Source organism: Macaca nemestrina, chromosome 14 (genome assembly GCF_043159975.1).
Source record: "Macaca nemestrina isolate mMacNem1 chromosome 14, mMacNem.hap1, whole genome shotgun sequence".
NCBI classification, from domain to species: Eukaryota; Metazoa; Chordata; class Mammalia; order Primates; family Cercopithecidae; genus Macaca; species Macaca nemestrina.
In genome coordinates, this window is record NC_092138.1 from 19465285 (window position 1) to 19481872 (window position 16588).

The window sequence follows — 16588 nt, forward strand, 5'->3', positions numbered from 1 at the left end:
TGTGTTTCCTCATCCTCCCTCTGCCCTCATACGTCCATCGTGTATCAAGCAGGCTTGCCTCGCACAAATTGTTTGCATTCTGTTTAATACCTATTTTAAAAAATGATTCTTGCTTTAAAAGAGATGGGCTGATTAATGTACTCAAAATATCTTGCACTACACAGCCAATTCCTTTATCCTTGTTCTATTCATAATGTATAACCCTTCTCTCTTCAAATGTGCACAAAAGGACCCGTTCCCCATCAGTTTATTTGTAACTGCAGAGCTTGAGGTGGTGCTAGATGTCAAAAATGAAAAATTGCTAAATTCAAAATTGCTTCTTTCTTTGTTTTAAAGGTGACCCGCAAGTAGTTGTTTTTTTTTTTTAATGAGCTAATTGTAGGATTATATGCTGAATGCCCCAAATGCAGAGAGTGAGAGAAGAACACTCAGCACATACCTGCTACAAAATACCTGGTATTGTTTCCTGGCCTCTGCAACCCCAAAGTGCTGACACCCACATTCCCCACAGCCCTAGTGAGGAGACTGATTCAGAGGCACCTCTGCTTTTGAATTGGGATAATGGGTATCTAGAACAATGGTAAGCTAGGCTAGGAACTGGATGGCACAATTTGGCTATTTGCTGAGTAACCTTGGGCAAGTTGTCTTAGCCACAGCTCAGCCCCTCCAATCCTGCCACAAGGGAACTGGCCTCTTCATTCCCTCCCTCGGAGGAACTGATGGTTACGACTTTGTGTTCAACATGTGCCTTCCATAAAGGGAGGCTGTCATAGCTGTAAATTATTTCCAACACTCATCAGGCCCATATACATTTTATTTGATTGAAAACGTTCTGGAATATATGCAGCGATCCTATCTGTTCCTCAGTTCCAGACCCCGCTCTTTCTGGTTCCAAACATAGCCCGAGTCCAGGCTGGGATTTGGAAGATCTCAACTCTTGTCCTGCACTGAGATGCAAAGACACTCCCTCAGAGTGACTCAGTCACTTCATGAGTCCACAGCCTTTTCCAGGTCATCTATGAGTCTATTCAGGAAGAAAATTATGCCAAACAAGAAGTGGACGTTCTCTAGGTGATAGTGTTTAAGGAAAATCACAGAATTCCATTAGCGATTTTTCATTTTTGACATCTTGCATTTTTGACCCCCTCCTGATGAAAATGGCACCCTGGGATCCACATGAAGTTCTGCCTTATTTACTCTGTCTCCAGTTACCTGTCACCTATTAAAATGTGGACAACCATTTGAGGGTAGCACATTAAATTATTCATTATCTACTATTACAGCTCAGAGAGCATGAGTTGTTCAGATTCTGTTCCAATGAGCTGGTTACTACAGCATCAATAGAACAGCAAGCAGGGCAGTTTTGCTATGGAGTCCAAAGAAGGGAGAAAACTGGAGAGAGCAGAATCACAAAAGGAGGGCACCACCACAAGGGGTGCTCAGCACTTGTCATCCATCCATTCCTTCCCCCAGCAAATATTAAGTGTCTACTGTGTGCCACGGAGTGTGTTAAGAGTGGATGATCCATTATAACGTAACTTCCTAACCACAAAGAAGACTAAGAACACTCAAGATCAGTGTGGTCCACTTCCTGGAGTCCCCTCCAATCCAGCACTTCATAATTATGCCTCTCTGGGAGTTGGAAAACTTTGGCTTCCATGCCCAGGGGACACAAGACCTCCACACTGGCCTCCTGAGAACCAAGCAACACTGATCATCTGAATGCAGCTCCTCTTCCCCATCCCACACTGACCCCACTCTAGTTGTTTCCAAAAGACTGTGGCATTCCTGTTCCTTCACCCACTGATGTGGCAGCTGTGTGGGCCTGGCAAAGACACTAATGAAGGAACGCTGCTAATCTGGGAAAATAGGAGGGCTGAATCACTATTCGTGCCATGAATTTATCAACCCTCCTTACATACAAAAAACAAAAACAAATAGACAATCAGGAGAGCCATGCTATGTGGATCCTGCAGAGACTCCATCTTGGTCCTCAGAGTTCTCTGTGAGCTTCTAAGATTTAGACAAGAACCCTGAGGGACCGAGTCCACCCTTAGCCCTCACTGCCTCTTCCCCGGAGGCTTGCTAGACCCAGGGCTCTTTCAGACTCTATTTTATTCAAGTGTTAAATCTCCCAATGGGAAAAGGTGGTGTGTTTGTTTGTTTTGTTTTGTTTTTGCCTTCCTATTAACGTATCAGAAAGATGTTGGAAACAAAAGCCCAGGTTCGGCCTTCTAGTCAAGTTACTTGGGTGTTGCCAAGGACACACAGGGAAGCCAGCCACTTCATGAGGTTAAAGCATCAGCAAGTCGTGCCTCTGGATTTGAAAATGCCAAGCTGGTACTTGCGGGTCAAGTGGAAATACCATGCTGAACTCTATGCCTTGGGAGCTTAAGACAGATTAAGTTACCGCTGAGACCTTACCTAGTCAGAATTCATCTGCAAAATGAACTACAAGAGCAAGCCATCTATAATCAGGTAATTCCTATCATAAACCTAATGAGAAAATAACTCAGAAGGCACCAATGGCTTTTGCCTAAAGAGATGAATGATGTGGAGGAGAATCCTTGGCTGTGAAAAGAACAGAAGAAATTAATTGCTGAAACCTTCATAGCATGTTGAAAGCCAAGAATTATCCCCTGGATCTGCACTTATAATTTACAACAGCTGCCTCCTTCAGACAGGCCGAAGTGACTCTTGGGCAGAGCACAAAGCCCAGCTGATTGCAGCAATGAATCTGCAGCCAGGTCAACACTCAGCACTGCACGGATGATGCCTGTCCTTGGGCACATGCACAGAACATAGGTGGGGCCGAAGACTGGAGCCCTTGCTCCCCTCACTCTCTATAGTTAGCACTTCCCTTGTGACAAAGCATCATCCCACTCATGATCTTATTGTCGATCTTATTGTCGTAACATTTTTTTAAATTCCACTGAGAGATGACTGAAGCACAGTCTATTCATTGATACTTTATAGCTACTAGAAACTAGGATTGTCAGGAATGCATCATGAAAGAACATCTTATGCCCTCTGGTGAACTCCTTGAGGATGGTAATAGAAGGACCAGAGAACAACAGCAGGAGATTCCTTTGGGGTCAATGCCTAAAGTCAAGGCTTTTAAAATATATGTATAGGGGAAAAGAAAAAGGATATAAGCAATTAGGAGAAAATGAAGCCAGAGAAGATGGAAAGTTGATATGCAAAAGATTTATTTAAAATAAGTAACTGTTGTAAGGGGTAAAACTTGCAGAGGCAGAGTCTCAGAGTAGTGTGATTTCTACTAAAGATAAGTGCAGGTCTTGTGTAAAGCAGATCACAACCTCTGTAACACATATTTAACAACTTATTTTCTGATTCATACCGGAAACTAATGTTTCTATTTGAAGGATGAAGTTTTAAGACTCTACCCAAAGTGAACTTGCCCAACAAGTCATTTCTACTCATCTAATTTGTAGCCTCCAATGCTGAGAATACTATTTGGGAAAGAATGGAAATGTAATGAAACCAAGATTCAAACAATATGAATACAAGTACAGAGTGGCAGATTTTGAAACATTGCTTTAAAGACTTGCAGCCACTCTTCACATGATCAGTTCTGAAAAATTGGGCTGCAGATTTCATCGCGGGTTCTCAGTAGAGAGAAATTGAAGGGCATCATTACAGAAAGGCCCAATTCTCCAGTCAAGCTCCCTTGAGAAGAATTTAACACAGCACAATGATCTATGATTATCTAAAATTCCAAAATTAATAAGATGATTTATTTTGCTTACAGGGCCAGCTGCTGTTAAGTTGATGTTCCTAAATTAGGGAAGACACTGAGTTTCTTCAGCTGTTTACACTTTGCTGTGAGTTTGTTTATTAGATCCTTTTCTAAGAACAAGCAATGCTGGGAAGAAAAAATATGTGTGTGGTCCGTGGGTTCTTGGGGATGAGGACCAGGGCATATATTTTATAGTGAGACCAGTTGCTCCTTCTAAGCGTATCATATTTTTCCTTGGGTTACTGTACTAATGTAGAGATTGAGACAATTTTCAAAGTGCTTAGGTCATATTTTTCTGGCCATTTAATGCATCAAAATCAAGGGGGCGGACAATAGGATACTATACAGGATGGCCAACTTTCCTGGTTCTGCTGGCCTCATATCCCACCCGGATAAACTCCTTCCTTTCTCCTGTATCCATCACATCTTCCTCACCCTTATAGGATTGCAGTTGCACAGGACAACAGGAGTTTGGATCCATATACATATGTATAGATACAGATATAGATTGCTGGGTGAGGTGGCTCACACCTGTAATCCTGGCACTTTGGGAGGCCAAGGCGGGTGGATCACCTGAGGTCAGGAGTTCAAGACCAGTCTGGACAACATAGTGAAACTCCATCTCTACAAAAACACAAAAACTAGCTGGGCATGATGGTGGGTGCCTGTAATCCCAGCTATTCAGGAGACTGAGGTGGGAGAATTGCTTGAACCTGGGAGGTAGAGGTTACAGTGAGCCAAGATTGCGCTATTGTACTCCAGCCTGGGCGAGAGAGACTCCATCTCAAAAATATATATAAAGATATAGATATACATATATAAAATACAGGAGCATATATATATATATATATATATAAGCTCCTCCCAGTGAATAATTCAGAGACACATTCCCACCTGACCCCATAGATAATTTAATTTACGGCCATTTTCAGCTGTTGTTAGTACTTGTTCCTCCTGCAGCCTTCTCTTTATCAAATGTACTAGCTATGAAACCATACATTCTTGCCTAACCCCCTCAGCTTTTTTTTCCTTTTACCCAATAAAAAGGGTAATGCCATAACCCAACCGACAACGACCTCCATCATGATCATTGCTAGACACAGGAATGAGACATAGCCTTGGAGATGGAGCCGTCTCCAGGGCATGATGGGCTGGCAAACAACATTGTGCAGGACTCAACCCCAGCAGTGACATCATGTGGCAGCAAGAAGCAATGGTCATAGTAGGCTTGCCACATAGACTCCATCCAGCTCCTTCTACATCAGGAGTGAGCTGGGGGGTCAAATGATCACCCACCACCCCTACTTGTTGAATTGAGCCAGCTGCTGCAGCTCTTGTACAAACTTATAGGAGAGGAAGATGCTGGACTTTCTGGTAATAAAGCGAGCAGGTGCTCCTGCAATAATTGGGAGGATTGCATTCTCATCACCCTCAAATTTATATCAAGTCCTTCTGTTCTACTTCCCTAAAAGGAGACATAAGATCAAGTTTTAGCAACCCCATAACACGACAAACATTTTGAGCAGCAGAATTAAAAACAACAACAGCATCTCCTAGCAAGATCCCCTTCTCCTTAGCCTCTCCACTCCTCTCCTTCAAGGCGCCTTTCCTGGCACTACCACCACCCTCACAACCCACTGTGCTCCTCGTTCCTCTCTCTCAGTTTATTTCTGCTAAAATATTAACTGCTAATTAAACTGTCAGCTGATGCTAATGACTTCAGATGAACATATCTGGGAGCACTGGCATTTGTGAAAAAAGACTTACAAAGAGCACTGCCTTCCTCTCCCTCATGTTGCTACTGTCTCTCAGGAGCTGTCCTATGAGCAGTTCCCACCCTTTCTTTCCTTTGCCCAAATAAGGAGTAGGATGAATTGAATTAAGCCTAGATATTTTACTTTTTTTTTTTTTTTTTGAGACAGAGTTTCACTCTGCCACCCAGGCTAGAGTGTAGTGGCGTGATGGCTCACTGCAACCTCAGTTTTCTGAGTTCAAGCGATTCTCCTGCCTCAGACTTCCAAGTAGCTGGGACTACAGGCGCGCACCACCACGTCTGGCTAATTTTTTGTATTTCTAGTAGAGAGGGAGTTTCCCCATGTTGGCCAGGCTGGTCTCGAACTCCTGACCTCAGGTGATCCACCTGCCTCGGCCTCCCAAAGTGCTGGGATTACAGGCGTGAGCCAGCGTGCCCAGATGATATTTTCCTCTTGAACGGTGCCATCCTTCACACTAAATGAATCTGGCTCATGATGCTTCATGGTACACTGACCTCTATCTGTTGAATGTAGACAGTTTAGAATCATCATTTTCACTTATCTGTCATGGTATCTTCCACTGAGGAATTTTTCACACATACAAAGGGAGGTCTCTAGCCCATTGGATCAGGATTTCCCGGGAGAGCTCAAAGGCTTATGTGGAAAGCTCTAAGTTAGTGTCTAAAACCAAGGGTCCTAACCTTCACTCCGTGGTTTGCTGGAATTCTAGAGAGGAGAAGATCGCAGACAACAGCAGAATCCATACCTTCCAATGAAAACTTTTGAGTCCCCAGTTGAGAGTAGAGTGAGATTTCAGAACAATCAGGAAGAGTTCTTCCTCTTGAAAACTGCCCAGACTTTTTTCTTAGTGCCTTGCACTTTACTGAAATGCTAACATGCGTGTCTGGCTCCACGCACCTGGTGGTCCGAGGGAACAGGGTCTCATTTGTCTTTTCTTTGAAGCAGGGACTCAGTAAATGTTTGTTGAGCGAGTATATAAACGATAAATAAATAAATGAAAAACAATGAACAACCATTGCTTCTGATACTATCTGATACTAATAGAGGGGGAAAAAAAGATGTTCATCAATTTAAAGTTATTCTCCAAAATAAGCCAATTACAACATGGAAAGTTTGCAGGACTCCCTATAATAAGGACATGTGGGCTTGATTGAGATGTATCAGCCAGGCAGCGCTGTGAGAAGAAAGACAATTGCCTATTTTGAGAATGAATTATTACACAAATGTTTTCAAAGGGATAAATAATAACAAATTTCTACATACTGTATTTTAGCATGTTGTGAACTACATAATTCAGCATTGCACAAATTGGCGTATCAAGTGTGCTTTGCCTGAGAACTTGAAGAAACTGAGAATCTCTTCACCTACACCTAAAACACCCCCAGTGTCACCAACTGCCTGAATTGTATGTTATGGCTAGAAGTGTGTCCCCAAAAATCCATATGTTGAAGTCCTAACCCCCAGTACCTCCAAAATGTGGCCTTCCTTGGAAATTGGGTAGTTGCAGGTGTCAGTAGTTAAAATGAGGTCATACTGGAGTAGGGTGGTCCCATGATACAATACATCTGGTGTGCTTATTAAAGGGAAGATTTGGACACAGAGGAGCACATAGGGAGAACATCATGTCAAAGTAAAGAGATTGGATGATACAGCAGAAGCCAGAGACACCAAAGATTCCAGCAAGCAACCAGAAGCTGGGAGAGAGGGAGAGTGATAGCATTTGGATATTTATCCCCTCTGAATCTGTTTGAAATGTGGTCCCCTATGTTGGAGGTGGGACATGATGAGAGGTATATGAGTCATGGGAGCTGATCCCTCATGAATGACTTGAGGCCCTGCCTACAGCAATGAATTCATGCAACAGCTGCTTGTTAGAGAGTCTGGCACCTCCTCTCTCTCTCTCATTTCTCTCTTGCCATGTGATGTGCCTGCTCCCACTATGCCTTCTGCCATAAGTAAAAGCTCTCTGAGACTTCACCAGAAGCTAAGCAGATGCCATGCTTATACAGCCTGCAGAACCACGAGGCAAACAAAACTCTTTCCTTTATAAATTACCCAGCCTCAGATAATGCAGAGAGGCCTGGAGCAGATCCTTCTTCACAGCCCTCAGGAGGAACTAACTATGTGATACCTTGATCTCAGACTTTCAGTCTCCAGAACTGTAAGACAATAAATCTCTGCTATTTTAAGCCATCCCATTTGTGGCAGTTTGTTACTGCAGCCCCAGGAAACTAATGCATGGTACTACCTCTTGCTCTTTGCCTAACTCTTTTCTCGCATCTCCCCACCCCCCAATTAAATGAGCCCAGTGACACAAGAGTAGTTGCTCAGAGTGTCAGCCTGAATATCTTGGTCAATAATGGCCATCACGAAGTCAACTTCTATTCTTCTGAGTGGGGCAAAGTATCCACATGTTGAATTTCTCATCAGGTTTTCTGAGGACTCCAGAATCTTCAGCATGCCCACTCTTGCTTCCAACTCTGCCCTGTGTGCACCGTGTTTAATCAGTTGGGCACCCCTGAGATAAGCACAGACACCTCTTTGCCTATATAGGTAGTGTTATCTTATTTTCAACTTGGATAACTAAGAATCCTTCAGAAAGTATAATTTATAAATGCCCATGCCTAGACACCCCCTGAAGTATGAGAGTATGAGAGTACTTCAGGAGGTGTCTCCTGTGACATTCCCATCTTCCCCTACTCTCATTCTCCAGGAGGGTGACAGATAGTGGATATCCAGAGAGGGAGACACAAGGAGACTGAGTGGTTGGGATGGCTCAGTGCCCATATCTGAACCTATATAAATATTCCAGCCACAGCAACAGATAAAGAGATGAGCTAAGTCTTCTTATATAGGACCAAGCATGCCAATGAAATGAGCCTAGCCCTCCATTGGACCTCTCCCTTCAGAAGGCCACAATAAACAAGAACCCACCAGAAAAGGGCCTCTGCTACCAATTGCCATCTTACTTGACCACAAAAACATCAGTTAAACAATCACATACATTCATTCAACCTTTGTGTAGAACTTACATGTGTCAGGGAAGGTTCCAGGAACTGAGAATACAACAGTGACTAAGAAACAAAACCTGCCCCTCATGGAACTTAATCTAAATGGAAAGAGACAGAGAATAAACATGGTGTAGAAATAAACACATTGAGTATGTTAGTGATAAATGTATCACACAACGAATAGGAGTGTTTAGCAGAAGTTATTTTGAAGAGTGTTGCTTGTGTGTTTTGTCATGTCAGATAGAGTGCTGGAAGAAGACTTGACAGAGAAGATGAGATTTAAGGAATGAACCTGAAGTCATCATGGGGGAGGAAGCCATGCAGCTATGTAAGGAAAGGATCTTCCAGGCAGAGGAGACAGCAAAGGCAAAAGCTCCAGTAGATGTGAAAAGTGCAACACGCTATGCAAATGCAAACTAACAGTGTTATTAGAGAGGAAGGTGAAAATCAATATTCAGCAAAGTCTTCCATTTCCGAGGAAATAGAAGAAGAAAATAATTTAACACCAACTGAACACATGACCTCATTCTTTTGCTCCATAGAGACTTTTGCCTCACCTTGCATATCTTAGCCCTCGAAAACACGGGAAAACTACCCAAATTGTATGAAGGAAATAAAATTTTGAGTAACATTGGTAATAGGGTTGTTACCCCAGCAAAGCCCAGTCAATCCTGACTTATACAAGGGTGCAGAGAGTGACAAGAATTGAGCAAATTGTTGAAGAAAATAGGGTTTCTTTTACAAATAAAAATAATCTGAAGTTATCTTCAACTACCTGTAAATATATGAAAGATATATGAAGTAGATGTAGTCTGGAATATTCTGGAAGTTAGATACAGAGTTGATAAGTAGATCTCAAATCATTCCAAACTAAATGCATAAATAAATAAGTTTGTAATAATTAGACCAGCCCAATACCCACTGAGGAAACGGGCTTCAGCCAGAGATGATGTTATAGAAGGAATGCCAGCGCCAGCACCAGGAGTGTGGGCTGAACTAGGAGGGTTTATGGAAAATCCTTTCCTACTAGAAGTTTCAGGACTCCAGAAGTAGCCCTTTTGGTTTTTTGATTTTTTTGAGATGGAGTTTCACTCTTTTTGCCCAGGTTGGAGTGCAATGGTGCAATGTCTGCTCACTGCAACCTCCTCCTGAGTTCCAGTGATTCCCCTCCTCAGCCTCCCGAGTAGCTGGGATTATAGGAGTGGGCCACCACACCTGGCTAATTTTGTAGTTTTAGTAGAGATGGGTTTTCACCATGTTGGCCAGGCTGGTCTCAAACTCCTGACCTTGTGGTCCACCTGCCTCAGCCTCCCAAAGTGCTGTGATTACAGGTGTGAGCCCCCGTGCCCGGCCGCCCTTTTGTTTTTTAGCAGTCTCTCGTTCCCTAATATCTCTCGGCTTTGACAGTGGTGCAACTAATAGTCACCAAATTCAGACCACAGTGGCAAGGTTAGTGAGTTTCTTTTCATTTCAGCAGCCTCTTTCACTCATGGCTGTCATCATTAGGTGTCATCTGATACTGGGGGAAAATGCACTTGTGATTTCTGACCTTAGGCAGTTATCAGAGCTTAGCCTGAATAATTATGTCAGAGATAAGATCATTAACAGAGTTCAGATGGTGGCAAAGGAACCCTAAATAAATTCACTCCTTAAGAATGAATTGGTATCGTTATTGGGGCTCTTCTTGAGACATTTCTGATAAACAAGAGATGAGGATATTTTCCGTGTATGTTCATGCTACAAATTAATCTAAACTCCTATCATAAGAAATGCAAATTTCTTTCCTGAGAGCTCTGCTCTCTTGTTTGCTTTAGAGGAGTCGTGATTATGATGGTGTAAATACTAAGCTTAAGACCTTAACACTCAAATAATCATTCATTTACTCACTTCTTACACATGTCCACCTGCCACAGCAAAATTCACTTTTGCCTCACACATGTTAGGTTTATCTTTTCCCTCGAACATATTTTCATACATTAGATTTTCACACAGATACCAGCCCTGTACATTGTGGGGCCTCAATCAACGTAAAACAACAATATCTGCACACCTCTTAGGGAGCTACATGATATTAAAAGTTTTTCATTACTTTTTTCACATTATCTTTTTTATTCAGCAAAGCCTACCCTACGGGTGTACTTTTTTTCCCCCTCAAAACGTCTTTATGCCGGATCCTTCTCTTCTCTGACTGAAATTCATCTGTGTTTATTCCTCAAGCTCTTGCACTTATATATTTTATTACAGCTTCTTCATACCCTTTCCCACTCCCAAACCTAATCCTTTCCTTCTTTACCCTGAGGGCCCCTGCCAATATAACTTCAGGTGAAGCAAATGAAAATACTAGCTTTTGCCCCAGGTTTCAGCCTTCCTCCACCAAAATTAAAACATAAAATCATCGCATGGATATTAATATTATATTCCCTGCCCTGTAAACCTTCTATAACGTTCTGTGGTCTGTCAGTCAACAGCATTTATTGAGTGTCCACTCAGAAAAGGAAGTCAGTACCCTATGGAGGAGTAAAGGAAGAAAAAGTATTCTTTGCTTTCCTTTACTACCAGCAGAAGTTCCATCTTGTTCTGTTTCCCTCCACTCGGAATTCCTCCACCCCCGGTACCTGCCTGCAAATGCTGGACCAACAGTCGCCCTAAATGCTTTGTTCCTCTCAGGTACCCATTCTCCTGGTTTCCCAAATAAATCTTCACAGTACCTATAAACTGTCCATTTCATAATAAGCTACACCCCATCAGCTCCAAAAGGCCATAATAGAGGCAGTGAACTAAAATCTGTGAACCCCGCTGATGCGCCTGGAACTGTGGTAGATACTTTATATTCCTAATAACATCCATTCCTAGAGCTAGTCTGCAAGACAGAAATTACTCCCATCTCTCCGATCTTACCAGTCAGAATCAGAAAGGCTCAGTAACTAGTTTGAAGGTTTTTAAAGTGGCAGAGTGGAAAGCAAATTCAGATCTATATGACTCTAAAAAGCTTCCACAGGAAATACGTTTATTTTGCAATTTGGCCAAAGAAAATTGCCTATCCCTTTATCAAATTAGGAGTGGGGGATCAAGAAATTCAGATTTTGCTGGGCACGGTGGTGTGCGTAGTCCCAGCCATTTAGCAGGCTGAGGCAGGAGGATTGCTTGAGTCCAGAAGTTTGACTCCAGCCTAAGCAGAAAGAAAAGAAATTCAGATTTTCTTCAATGGTGGTGACAGAGGCCATTAAGCTACAAATGAAAAGGTTTGAGTTTAGAAACGGACAAGAGCATGGGAAAGACAAAATGGAATGCACATTTGCAAGAGCTTTAGAAATAATAGAGATTTCAGCCGAAGAGTCTAAGGATTTCCTGGGAATTATCCAATCATGGTTGGATGATCTTGGGAAGAGTATTGGCAAGAGTGACAGAGGCTGTGACCACACTGTTCTTGAGGACAGTCTTATTTCCCTCTGGAGATTCTCCTGCATTAATGCCCATCCTGGTGGTTCAAGGTTCAAAGCCTCAGCTGCAGCAACAAAATGGCTTCATGAGAGATAAAGAGGATCAAAAAACTCTCACACCTGTTGCTTTTGCTATTAAACCAATCTCACCAGCCTATTTGCAATCGCAGGGGGTCAGTGTAACATCAGTAAGTCACATCACCCGAAGCCCAGACGGTCCAAGTCATAGCCACATGTAGCTCCTTTATGGCATAAGGAATTACGTATCCCAAGGGTGAAAACGACTGGGGAGATGTTCACACAGCAACTCCAAAGCGAAAGCTGGGTTAGCTGTCAGTACTCACCACACAAGTCCTCTATTTATGCATTTATAAGGTGAGGTAAGGGTTGCCTACTCAAGTGCTGGCAGGGACAGGCAGGTCATGTGAGTGAGTGGTGATGGGAAATGGTAGGGTGATGGAGAATTTGAACACAGAACAAGGCTCTTAACTGTCCAATCCAATCCTACTATCACTTGAATCCCTCATCTAAAGAGAGGAGCCGCAACCCAGTGAAGATTGCTGGCTAGTGAGAATGGATGCCCACCATTGCCAGATCTTTCCATCTTTCAAGACAATCTGGAAATACGTAGTTTGTGTGTATTCTCTGGATTTTTAAATTGGTAACTAATAAAGCATTTTCTAATACACAAAAGTGAGCTGTGAACTGCTCCAGGCAGCCCCCATGCCACAGTCTGGATTATCTCCAAAGTCCTCCTTCATCCTGAGCCTTCTGGGTTCTGTCATTGGGTTGGATCCCTTTGTTCTCAAGGCAAGGTATTCCATCTACTAAACTAAAGGCAGGTATGTGTACCTCTGTAAAACCTAAGCAGCTACTGAGTCCTGCCATGCTCCCTCCTCTCTCCTTCTTCTATCTCTTTTATCAGTGTACACTTAGTTCCACCTCAAGTATATCCATGTGCTCAAGTACATCTGTGAGCTCCTTTACCTGCTATGAACTGAGAGCTGCTCAATTCCCAACAGATTTGCTATACCTCTTCTGGACTGTCACATAAGCTCTCTTAGCCACCAAATACAAACACATAATTGCCACTATCAAAAGTAAGCATTTGCAAGCTGGGTACAGTGGCTCACACCTGTAATCCCAGCACTTGGGGAGGCCGAGGTGGGCAGATTGCCTGAGGTCAGGAGTTTGAGACCAGCCTGGCCAACATGGTGAAACTCCATCTCTACTAAAAATACAAAAATTAGCCAGGCGTGATAGCGCATGCTTGTAGTCCCAGCTACTTGGGAGGCTGAGGGAGGAAAATCACCTGAACTGGGGAGGTGGAGGTTGCAGTGAGCTGAGATCATGCCACTGCACTCCAGCCTGGGTGACAGAATGAGACTCTGTCTCCAAAAAAAACAAAAAAAGTAAGCATTTGTGAGGTACCCTCTACCAAGCTAGCTGGCTACAATCCAGCTTACTTCCCTATATAGGTGGTGTTATACAGTGATTACCAGTGTGTTATCTGAGTCAGACTGCCTGGGTTTAAACCCCAACTCCTCTACCTACTAGGTGTGCCATTTGGAAAAATAAATGATACAACCCCTCTGTGCTTCAATGTCCTCAGCTATAAGATGGAAATTATAATAATACCTACATCAAAGGTTGGTTGTAAGGATTAAATGAATTCTTATAGGTAGACCTCTCAAAATGGTGCCTGCCACACAAGTGTTCTACGGTTTTGCTAACATTATCATTCAAAAGGACCAAGCAGCACGCTTGATGTAGGTAATACCAAAATGGGATGCTAACTGATAGCAGTGGAGAATCTGAACACAGAACAAGGCTCTTAACTGCCTGATCCAATCTTACTATCACTCTTCCTCCATCAGTCACTCCTCTTCACAAGGTCACAGAAGCAAAAAGCTGCACAAGGACAAAGCAAGTTAGCATCTTATTACCAGCCAGGACTAGGGCTAGCATGGAGACAGAGGCTGAGATTGGTCTGGCTTGGAGCTGGGTCACAGGCTGGGCTCTCAGATCTTGATGTGGAACTCTAGAGAACTAGATTCAAATATACAAAGGGCCTTTTCGACTTAGCCTCTATAGCTCTAAGTGGTCTAGCACCAAACTACAGAAAACACTAGAAAAGCGTGTTGCACCTCCTTTCCTCCAAAACCGAAACTTAAATTTCAGACATAGCCCTAGCTAGAGAGAGGCAGGGCTTAATGCCAATTCCCCTCAACACATACATACACAAGCATCTCACAAACACACATACACACACATACACACACACACACATATACACCCTTCTGGGGCAACAAATAAACGAGAATTCTCTGGCTTTTATTGCACAGAAGGAAATTGGTATAAGCAACTGTGTCTAGTCTCTCCCAGTTGGACAGCAATTTCTGGAAGACTTTTGGGAGAACAGGCCCTCTCGTTTCCCCAGGCTTCTGGAATGGAGAAAACAGCTTCTAAGAGTGGGAAATGCAAAGGCAGTCCCTCCTCTAGTGCTGTGAACACTTCAGTGTCCTAGAACTTGGCGGTCACCATCTCTTCCTCCCTGGAGTTGGAGTGACTGAAGCTAGGTCCTGACTCATCTTCAGAAGTAGAGCAGGGCAGAAGGAGAAGAGAGGACCCCTGAGCTCCTGCCAGAGGCCAGCTCTAAACAATAAATGTGAACAACAAACACAGCAGGAGTGACCTTGGGTCTACTTATGTGTAAATGAGGGTTGGACTCATGGTCTGTGAGTTCCTTCTCGCTCTAACGCTTTATGAGCTGTAAGGCCATGAGCTCAGGCACCACATCATATGACTGCCTAAGTACAAACACTATATTTCTATGGCCTGGGCCTGTAGAGAAGCCACCACAAGTTCAGTGATTGAACTTCATCAACCTAATTTTATAGCTTGCTCCCATTCAAGAAGTGCCTTCTTTGTACTCCACCCACGTTCACTGAAAACCTTCCACCCACCCGGGGAGCTTTCAGATGCGGAACTCTGAGTCAAGTGCAAAGCCACGGTGAAAAATCCGGCTCTCTGGCCCTTGAGGAGTAGAGCATTGTGTTGCTCAAGGGTACACTGATTCCTGGCGCTTCTGATTTGCTGAAAACAATGACCACTTGTTCTGTAATTCTTCATGCTTGTTCTCAGCTCAAACTTCATCTAGACGTCTCAAAGTTAGTAGAGCATGTGAAAGGGTGTGTTTTTCACCTGCACACACATTTTTCATGTGCTTTTTGTGATTGGATAACTCAAATATAGCTTTGTTTGAAACCTTCAGACATGCTGTGATATTAATGGGAGAAGGAAGTTTACAGGAAAGGGAGATATTACCCTCATTTTCGCCTCCATGTGAAAGGGTGGACTCGAAGGTGGGCTTTATTTTTTCAACCCAAATGTGACCCCTGAATGAAAGAGGTTACTCAGAGCATTACAAAGAAAACAGAACTGCAGAAGAAACATCACGTAGATACCATCAACAATGAAATTTCTAACAATCCTAGTCTCCAACGCAAGTGCAGTTTTAGGTTATGCAAAATTTTTCTTTGCAATGAAAAGAAATCAAGAGCTGGCTGTAATTTCCAACACACCATATTGCAGTGCCGTTATTTAGAAAACTCAACATATGTATATATAATTTTTAAACAAAGATGTTGTTGTTGTTTTAAGTGTAAAGCCTACAGCAGTTATATTTGTTACAAACATTGGGTCTAATTCAGGGAGTGGGGAAAATTACTTTTTCTGCCACAGGAAGTCTTACCTCCATTAGCTCTGGGACACGGGTTTTCAAAATTACAGTTTCCCTCCCTTTGGGCCCCAAGAAAATATGAGGATGGAGAATCGGCTTTGGATCTTTGCTCACATAAGTCACAACATTTTAGAGCAGAGGATTTTGGAATAATCCTTAGAACCAACTACTTTACCCTTCCATGTAGTATTATTAGAAGGTCTAAAAAAGAGAGCAAATCAAATAAAATGGGATGAATGTCAGAAGAAGGTGACATTCTTCTATAATGTGTTATTTATTATTGCTAATAAATAACAATCAGTGAATACTTACTATATGTAAGTCCCAGATGTAGGCACCCTTATGCATGTTAATTCATTTTTTTAAGAGTTGGAGTCTTGCTCTGTCACCCAGGCTGATGTGCAGTTTCACAATCATAGCTCACTGTAGCCTCAAGCTCCCAGGCTCAAGAGATCCTCCCATCTCAGCCACTGGAGTAGCCAGGACTGCAGTCATGAGCCACTGTGCCTGGTAACTCATTTAATCCATCCAACAAACTTCTGAGGCTAAGTGCTATTATTACAATCATTTTATATATGAGGAAACTGAAGTCTACTGAGATTCAGTGACTTTCATGGCAAGTGAGAACACTAGAATTCAAACCTGGGCAATGTGGTTCCACATTTTTAACCACTGTGTTTTTAAATTGTGTACTCACTGTGTGCAATGCTAAGGCTTTGCCAGATGCTTCAAATTTATTGTCTCATTTAATCACCATAGCACTGTAGATTTCCACACCCCAATTTACAGATGACCAAATACAGATCAAAGAGACCAAGTAACTAGACAAGGGGCACACAGTAGGCAAGTAGCACAATCAG